Source organism: Ostrinia nubilalis, chromosome 9 (assembly GCF_963855985.1).
Source record: "Ostrinia nubilalis chromosome 9, ilOstNubi1.1, whole genome shotgun sequence".
In the NCBI taxonomy this organism is placed as follows: domain Eukaryota; kingdom Metazoa; phylum Arthropoda; class Insecta; order Lepidoptera; family Crambidae; genus Ostrinia; species Ostrinia nubilalis.
In genome coordinates this window covers 1,845,412-1,854,919 of record NC_087096.1, presented here as the reverse complement: position 1 = coordinate 1,854,919, position 9,508 = coordinate 1,845,412, and positions in this window count along the sequence as shown.

The window sequence follows — 9,508 nt, the reverse complement described above, 5'->3', positions numbered from 1 at the left end:
CTCATACTGTGAGACCTCATAGTAATGTTTGTGAATACGGGCGAACTGGCGCGGTAGAGCTTAATGTAATGAAAAGTTCTTAAGTATTTAATTTCACCGTAGGTATTTATCTCTTTACCAAAAGCACCACTTTAACCAGACACCTAATTACCTACCTAATCACATCAAATCACAACGATCACAGAACTATCCTTCCCTGCCACAAATTGGTCAGCTTGATAGTAGACTCACGTCTCCGTAATTAAGCATCCACCATTAATAAATAAGGCTTAGCGCCTACGGAACCTCCTGCTGAATAAATGATCGCCCTTCAGCCCCTAATAGGCAAACCGCGTTGTGCTGTTAATGTTGACCCTAAAATGCTCAGGACGGTTTGTTGGACCGAAAGTTTTAGGTGGTTTTTGTACAAATACATACTGTAAGCCTATAGTGAGAGACCACGTTTCCGAGTCATAAGTAACCGGACCGTACCGGAAAACGCAGCGTGGGACGTCCACCTACAAAGTGGACCGACGACATCATAAAGGTAGCAGGGAAGCGCTGGACGCAGGCCGCTACCAATCGATCAACATGGAAAGCATTGGGGGAGGCCTATGTTCAGCAGTGGACGTGGACGTCCTATGGCTGAAATGATGATGATGATGATGATACTGTAAGCAAACGTTTTGAAACCTTCAAATACTCGGGCCTAATAGGATAATCTACGGTCTGTGGGACCAAGATTGTTAGGTTTTTTGTACAAATACATATGGATAGAGAAGATAGATATACTTCAGGTGGGATTCTTGTTGCGTGTGTTGTTGGAATATTCCCACTTTTGATTTCAGATTGGAATTCTAGTAGTGAATAACTATTCCGTAGCAAATGCACCTTTTAAAATGCATATTATAATTTAGTGAAATAAAAAAAAGTGTGAGGAAATAATCTAGGAGTTTTGTGATGGATTATTGATTTTATTTTTCATCACAAGATCTTGCCAAATACATTAATAAGACATTACTGAAATACAACTGGATGCGTATCATGCAATCCGCAGAAAACCTCAATCTAACGTTACTTTTCGTTTTAACAAAAACGATAAAAATGAAAATCATTGGTCTGGCAGACCAACACGCTAGTTTCGGGAGGTTGTAATAAGCGTTTACGTACTAATGTTTTTGAAAGATAGTAAGAATTAACTCTCATTTAACTTCGTTTGGACAGATGGATTTATTGGGCTATTAACATGAGATACAGTATTAAACACAACAAAAAAATAAGCTAACTGCTCCCACATACACGATAACCATAGCATGCATGTTATGACATTAAAAGGGCTGAGTCACGTGATTAAAAGTCTCTAGGAATGGCTAATAGGCATCTAGAAATTATTTAAACGTTTCTAGCAAAGACTAAGGCCGTGTCCTGTAGGTCTAAGATGTGCGCCGCGATAAGCGGTTAACACGTCATTTTATCGATTTTGCCAATAAATTTTGACGTCGATAAAAGTTATCACGGCGCGCATCTTAGGCCTACAGGTGTCCAGATGATGCGTTTTTACTCGCACGTTTTGAATCGCGCGATTTATAGACGAAACGCACGACTGCATGTGGACAGAATGTGTAGTATATCACTATCGCGGGATTCCGAAACTCACGAGTAAAAACGCATCATCTGTACGGCTAGCACGAAAAACTTTCGAGTTCGAATCGTTTGCGTATACGAATCGCCATCAAAAGATTTAGTACGAAAACTACAACAGCGCCCTTTTGAACGTGTCGTAAAGTGAACTTAGTATGAGAGATGGTTGCACGAAACTTATTTTGAGAATAAAAATTGTCAGGTTATCGTTGAATTCGAAGGTTGAGTATCGAATTTTGTCGAATACGCAAACAATTCGAAGACGAAAGTTGTTCATGCTAGAGGTACAGGACAGGCTCTAATAGGCACCTAGAAATTATTGAAACGTCTCTAGCGACGGCTAATAGGCGCCGAGCCGAACCGCGCCATTCGGAGAGTGTTTAGCAATAAGTGCTCCGGCGCGTGATAACAGGATATGGGCGCTATTAAGGTGCGTTGTTCCATTGTCAGACGGCTTCTTGTCCTTTCAGGATTCTATACTTAAGCCACTGATGTCAGGCATAGCATGATTCTAGTGGTTTAAAACCCATGACTTTGCGTTAATAAACTGACAAGCTCACGTGCTAGAAATGGGTTTATATTTTATGTGACCATTCGAACAAACAGAATTCTGGATTTGGAGACAGCAGCCCCAGGTATTTTTTCCACCTATAACCTCCGCCGTTGGGATATTACATACAACGCTTAACCTCTGGATCCCAAAGACAAAAACTTGTGACACTAGCTGATGGTTAAGAGGCTTCGAGATGAGTTATAATAAGATAGTACCTCAATAAATAAATAAACTAATAAATAAATAGTGCATGACAACGTCTTTCTATGACGTCTCCATTGTTTAATAGCCTCTTAAAATTAGCATGATGAAAAGCAACTACAATATTACAGGGCATTTGTCTTAAATCCTATGGCCAATTAAGTTTTTCCCTTACATACAATTTTAAAGCACCATTGTATGATGATCTATTGAAGACCCTTTGACGATACAATATCGTCAACAATCATCAATGGAAACGCGCCACAGGGCAGGGGAAGCGGGTGGCTGGTTGATTTTCCCGGAGCGCACTGGTTTGGAAGCAGAGGGTCGGGTGTAGGGTTGCCAGGTCCAAAAACACAAAAGCCGGACTCTATGCTTCATTTGGCCGGACATTTTACCCTAAAAGCCGGACATGTGAGGGGGGGGGGGGGGGGGTTGCAATTAGTGAGCTCACGAGTGAGTATCATCATCGGTTGCCCAAGGTCCGTGCCCATGCATGCGCTTCATGCCTGGCGCGGCAGTCTAATAAAAAGCCTAACAAAAGCCGGACAAGCCGGACACCAGTTATTTTGGCCGGACACGCAATGAAAAAGCCTAACTATGTCCGGCTTTATCCGGACGCCTGGCAACCCTAGTCGGGTGGAGTGACCAACACCCTCTCAGTCCTCGGACAATGCACGCCCTTAATTTGCTGTCTCTAGTTTCAAAATGTAGAGGTTAGCCCAACGGTGTCGGGATCGGACTGCAGAAGCGAAATTCGAGGAACGATAGTTAGATTCCTGCCGGTGGAATATGGTGGTAAACTCACTCATAAGAGCCAAAACACACGATGCATCGCGTCCGGTGGTGCGACGCCGGAGCGGTGTCGCGAAACGGCGAGATCTTTGCGGTGCGGCGCCGCAACGCAACGTGTGCTTTGGCTCTTATGAGCTCTTACTCCTAACACAAGCATTAAAAGTTTACTTACAAAGGAAACATCTTATTTATTGTACATTCATTTTGCAATAAAAATGGTCGAATATAAGTTTAAAAAAGCATAAGATCGTTTATTTTTACAAAAAATCCTGCGTCACATAAAGCGATGTAAAAATTGCACAACTATACTACTAGTATAATAAAAGTTTCTATGTATATTACAATCTAAAGATGTAAGAACACTAACTAATACTAGGTGTCACAACAACACAGACAACAAAAACAATGTCACTATAATATAATAATATAATAATATATAATAATATAATAATATAATAATATAATAATAATAATAATAATATAATAATCCCAACTAATATTATAAATGCGAAAGTAACTCTGTCTGTCTGTCTGTCTGTCTGTCTGTCTGTCTGTCTGTTACGCTTTCCCGCTTAAACCTCGCAACCGATTTTGATGAAATTTGGCATAGAGATAGTTTGAGTCCCGGGAAAGAACATAGGATAGTTTTTATCCCGGTTTTTGAAACAGGGACGCGCGCGATAAAGTTTTTCTGTGACAGACAAAATTCCACGCGGGCGAAGCCGCGGGCGGAAAGCTAGTGTCACTATAATGCAAAAACCACACCTGAACTACAAAACTGCAGCTTTTAAAACAGTTGCTTCAATTTCTCAACACAAACTGTTTACTCTGGCTACCCTACTGGAGTGTATTTAAGCGCAGTTCACACTCGTTTACCGCCGCAGCGTGTTTTCTGTAGAGTAGATATACAGGGTGTTGATTTCAATCCTCGCCATATTTAGGGAGTTGATTAAGTAGCTTATTCTGATCACGAATCAGTAAAAAATTGACTTCGAAAAAAATTTAAAACGAACTTTAACTTTAGTTAGTCAAAGAAAAATACTTATTTACACTACCTACCTACTTTACGTGGCTTCCTTCAGTAGGCTATCCGACATGAAAGTGAGTGATCCGCGTAGCTCGATGGTGCCGTATTGCAGTATTGAGAGCCACAGTACAGTTGATTTCGCACGGAAAATACTTATTCGCTAAAAATTCCACTTTAGTTTGTAATTTTTTTTGGTGGATAATGCGTTTATATTGTCATAATAAATCACCTAAATAAATATGGCGAGGATTGAAATCAACACCCTGTATTAACTTTGCAATGCAACAGACAGCTTTAAAGTGAACTTTTTTCAGCTAAAATCATAGTTTACACGAACACGGTTAATGGATCCGCTTTTACCGCGGCTTAATGGAAATAAACGGTGGGAAAAGTAGCTTTTTAAATGCAACTTTGTAGTGTGAAATGCAATAAGTGTATTAAATAATTCTGTCTAATTAAAGTCGTCATAGATTTCTAGTTTTTGCAGAATTTGTCTAAGTACCATGTAGGATGCCATTAAGTGATTCAGTCAAAATCGTCCAATAAAAAGTCAATCAAGATTATTTCTACATCGTTTTCATTCAACAATTGGCTTCTTCAACACCACCTTATAACAGTAACAATAACCGGTGTTTTTTGTATGGAGTTTGACAGATTTTTGACGTTTGGCAAAGTTAAATTAAGATGGTGCAACTCAGCTGTGTGTCACAGTGTCACAGTTTGGCAGAAGATATTAATGTTTACTGTGTGTATTTACATGGAAATAAATAAATAAATAATAAAGTCCTGGATCCCGACCTTGTTACAAACGATATAATAAAGAAAATTGTTTTTTTCTCAATGTAGTAAAAGCTTGAGACTTGCAAAACAATATTGAATGGCTCTACCGTCAAGACCCTTGCAGGTTTCTCAAGTAACCACGTCACACAAAATGGTAAAGAAACTTTGTTGGACTTCCCAATTTGTAAAGGACGTCTGGCTTTCAAAATAACTCTTTTAGCACCGTCATGCTAAGCAAACCTTTATTTTTTGCTGGATGGATATAAAAACAACTTCTCGAAGAAGCCTCTGAAAAACTTTGCCTGTCTCAAGACTCATTGGTTCACACCAATTTTTAAGTCAACAAACGCCGTGCTTTATTTTTAGGTCCATTCATGAAACCTTTGGGCCTAACTTTCGTGACGTCATGGAAGATTGATTATGGCTCCACAATTTTGTCGCGTAATTGAGACATGTCAGTCAAACTATAGTGAAATATACACGAAGCTCCTGTGGCATTGTGGGGGATCTCGGATCTACTAAGATGTTTGGAAAGGGCTTATGGTAAGACAAGGGGGAGCATAGAGTCACTTACGGTTGTCCCGAAGTTGTCCAGGAGTAGTCCTAGTTTGAAGGGCTTTTGAGTTAAAAATACGATTACTCATGCTTAATAATATATTTTAAGAAAAGTGCCACTTTTTGTGTCTTGTAGTCTATCTAACAAGCCACCGGTGAATAATTTTATTTTTATAGTTATAAATCAATATAAAATCAGTCACTCCATGCGCAGATACGTCCACTTGACACAATACAACGACTCGATCGTTTTCCTGTGAAGACTTGCTATGTCGGAAAAAAATGTCTACGTTTTCGTAGTCATTGTTTATCGATCTGTGTACTAACTAGGAGTTTACGTTAGGTGTGTAAATCTATGAAGATTTTAATTTTTGCAAGTAGCCGCTAGGCGCTAGGGTCGCTATACAATCTGTCATACATTTAATGTATTTTTTACGCAGTCGCTAGCGAGCGCACCTAACGTAAACCCATGCTAAGCACACTGATTCTCATTGTATCTAGTGTTATTACTAACATCAAATATTCTATAACTCATAACCTGTGCTCGTCACATATTCTCCATTCTATCTACTCTTGTCTACCACATTCTTAGCTCTATGTAGAGTGATAAATTAACAGCTGTCTAACGTTATTGCGTCTACACTCACATTTCTGAGAATACGCAATATTCTAGCCAACAATAATAGTACTTAGCATTTTCGCCCGAAGCTCTCATAATTAAGGCGATTAGAGTCCTCAATGACCTTGGGCGTTTGACCTTCACGCCGCGCGAAACACCCGCGCACCCCGCACGAAAACTCCGATTTGACACCGATCAAAATTACACGGGCATAGGTAGATACAGAATAGAAGCTCTTTTTTCATGACATTACTGCCTATTATTTTAAACTTGAATTGATGAACCTTGATGTCGGTGTCATTTAACTCAGGCGTAAAGGTATTTAATAAAAATAACACAATCCATGAACATTTTGTAAAGGATATTTTTTATTATTTTATTAATTTTTTTCGTAAATTTTCTAATGCTTTTGTCGGTTCAGCCGTTCTCGAAATTTGAACATGTAATATGTAGGTAACTTCGGGTGGAATCTTGCAAGCTGAATTTGTTAGACCAACTTCCTGACGACAACTGTAGGTATTGGAACACATAGTAGTATTGTCTATGGTTTAAAAAAGCAAATGTTTCTTCTTTTGTCTATTGTCATTCTCTTTGTGTCACTCATATGAAGAATAAACTGAAAATGTGTTTAATCTCGTCTTTTTATTAGAAATCCTTCAACAGCTGATTGAGTTAAAATTTTAGATATACATGTAATTCGGATGACAATGCAATATTGTGATGACATGGAGTCGATCTGATGATAGAGCTGGAATGCCAGTGGCCCCATAACAACTCCGGGATTAAACGATTCCATCGAGTTTAGGCTCGTTTGATTTGTATTTATTTATATAAATATAAGTAAGTAATATTATGTAAGTAAGCTACTTTAAAAATCACGAGTACCTACCTACTTCAATTCTCAAAGACAAACAGGGTCTGATGATGGAGCTGGAATGTGGCCGTAGGAGTAGGCTAGTTTCTTAAAAAAACACTTTTAGTCCGTCAATTACACTATCAAAAAATATTGGACACGGGATATTTTTATTTGTCAACAAACAAGTAATTTTACGAAGTTATGATGCGATGAAATTCCGCGTGACGTCACAAATCGCAACAATTTTAAGCACGCCTTAACGTCATGGGCCTCTTCTGAACTTTGGCGCGCTTTATCTCTTTAAATTTTCATAACATTAAAAAAGTGAAAAATACATTTAAAGAATTTTTTGGTAAGTTGACCGACGGACTACTTAATTCAAACTCTTGCTTTACCCAGGAAACATCCCTATTCTTCGAAATTATTACGAGCTACATAACGAAAAATCTTTGCTACTACGCCGCTACAAATTCCGCATCATAAATAAAAAAATAAATTAAAAGAAAAAACCTTTTTTTTAAAACAAGTTTTTGTATGCTAATAATTTTAGTTTTATGACATGCTTCCAAAACTCATCATCTTATAAGAGGATTTCAGTTTTTATCGACGAAACTTTTTAATTATTATAGCCTATAGGTACGTTTCATGGTTAGGTAATTTAGGGAAGTTTATTTGCACTTAACATGAAAAATATGGTATCAATGTACTGTGTACCTATGCACCTTCAGTGGCAACAACAAGGTTTATTGAGTACCTATAGTCTACTAAAGGCATGAAATAAATTAATTTTCACCAAAAATTAAAACCAACTGCAAAACGAATCACCAAAAGGTAGGCTGTCACCGACTCCGAAAATATCAATCATGATATACGGGCATTTGTAATCAGTATCCACATTTTTTAATAAGCTCTATAGAACAATAAAAATCAATACCACTTTATCTTATTTTTTTTAACTGTGGTATTTTCGCGAAGAAACATATTATTGAAAATCTAATTCTAAATGGCCCATTTGCGCCGAGCCTAAGTATGAAAAATATAAATTGTTTTCTTCACGTAAATCGATTAAGTTACTGATTCTGACTCGCTCCTAATTTGGATACTGATTGCAAAGGCCTAATAAATAAATAACGGAATATATTTTCAACTTTTACTTATCTAGTGCCGTTTTTTTTTGGAGTCGATTTTTTTACACTAATAGATTCTATTTAGGTAGATAATAGCGTCCGAGCATACCTTAATTCAATCGTATCGTCTGACTGAACGTGCTCTATGAACAACTCTGACATAAAAACTATTGTGAAACAAAGACTAGGTTGCACCATCTTATTTTAAATTTGACAAAAGTCAAAAATCTGTCAAACTCCATACAAAAAAACACCGGTTATCGCCAAAGCTACGGTCAAAGTTAGGTCACGTCAGGTGGTGCAACTCAGCCAAAGAAAAAATTCATTTTGATCGCTAATGTCAGTTTGCAGCGAGTGACACAACCTCCCCGTCTGAAGGCCAGCGGCCGACTGCCGCCCGCACCCCGCGAAGGCCCCCTCAACAGCAAAACGTTCGGAATTTATCAAAAGTAAAATTTATGAATGAAAGTGATGTTCGATTAAAAAACGCAACGTGTCATTTAAAGATTAAAGAATTCCTAATCTATTCGTGCAAAAATCTTTTAAATTAACATAGCCCTTTTGGAGGAGTAGGGAATTTAAGTAAAAAATCGATGTCCCGTATTTATTTTTTTAATAAAAAACAAAGAGACGTAGCGAAAATTCAAACGTCACAAATGTAGTCCTTGAACTGTTGTATAACATATATTTTTTTCAACTATTTCTGTCCAGCAGTAAAAGAGGAGTAGGCTTTACAAAATGCCCATTTGACGCGGATTGAGGACTCTAATCGCCTTAAACCAACGTTGTTTTCACAAACAACTTTTTCAACAAACAACTTTGAGTTTTCTTTAGGTAAACGAAATAACAAGAGAAAATTCGTTCTGGACTATTTTGCCATTATTTTTTTAATCTTATACTCTTAAGTAAATTCAAATTCAAATTGTGTTGTAAATGATATTTTTATGTCAAATAAGAGTCAAAACACACGATGCGTTGCGGCGACGGTGCGATGCCGGAGTGGTTTCGATGCATCGTCACAGAAAAATCTGTGGCGACTGGCGAGCACACGAACTATGCTACGTCGCGTCGTACGATACAGTGAAATCTTTGCGGTGCGGCGCCGCAACGCAACATGTGCTTTGGCTCTAAGTTTTACAATGTGTATGATACAATTTTACAAAGTGAAATATTTCGGCATCGTGATCATAAACTTCACAAAATAATATTTTTTCTTTTTATTGTTCATGAAAAAGCGTCAATAATCCTACTAATATTATAAATGCGAAAGTTTGCATGGATGTCTGGATGTTTGTTACTCTTTCACGCAAAAATTACTGAACGAATTTTGATGAAACTTTACAGTATTAATAAATAATTAATAAATAATAATTAA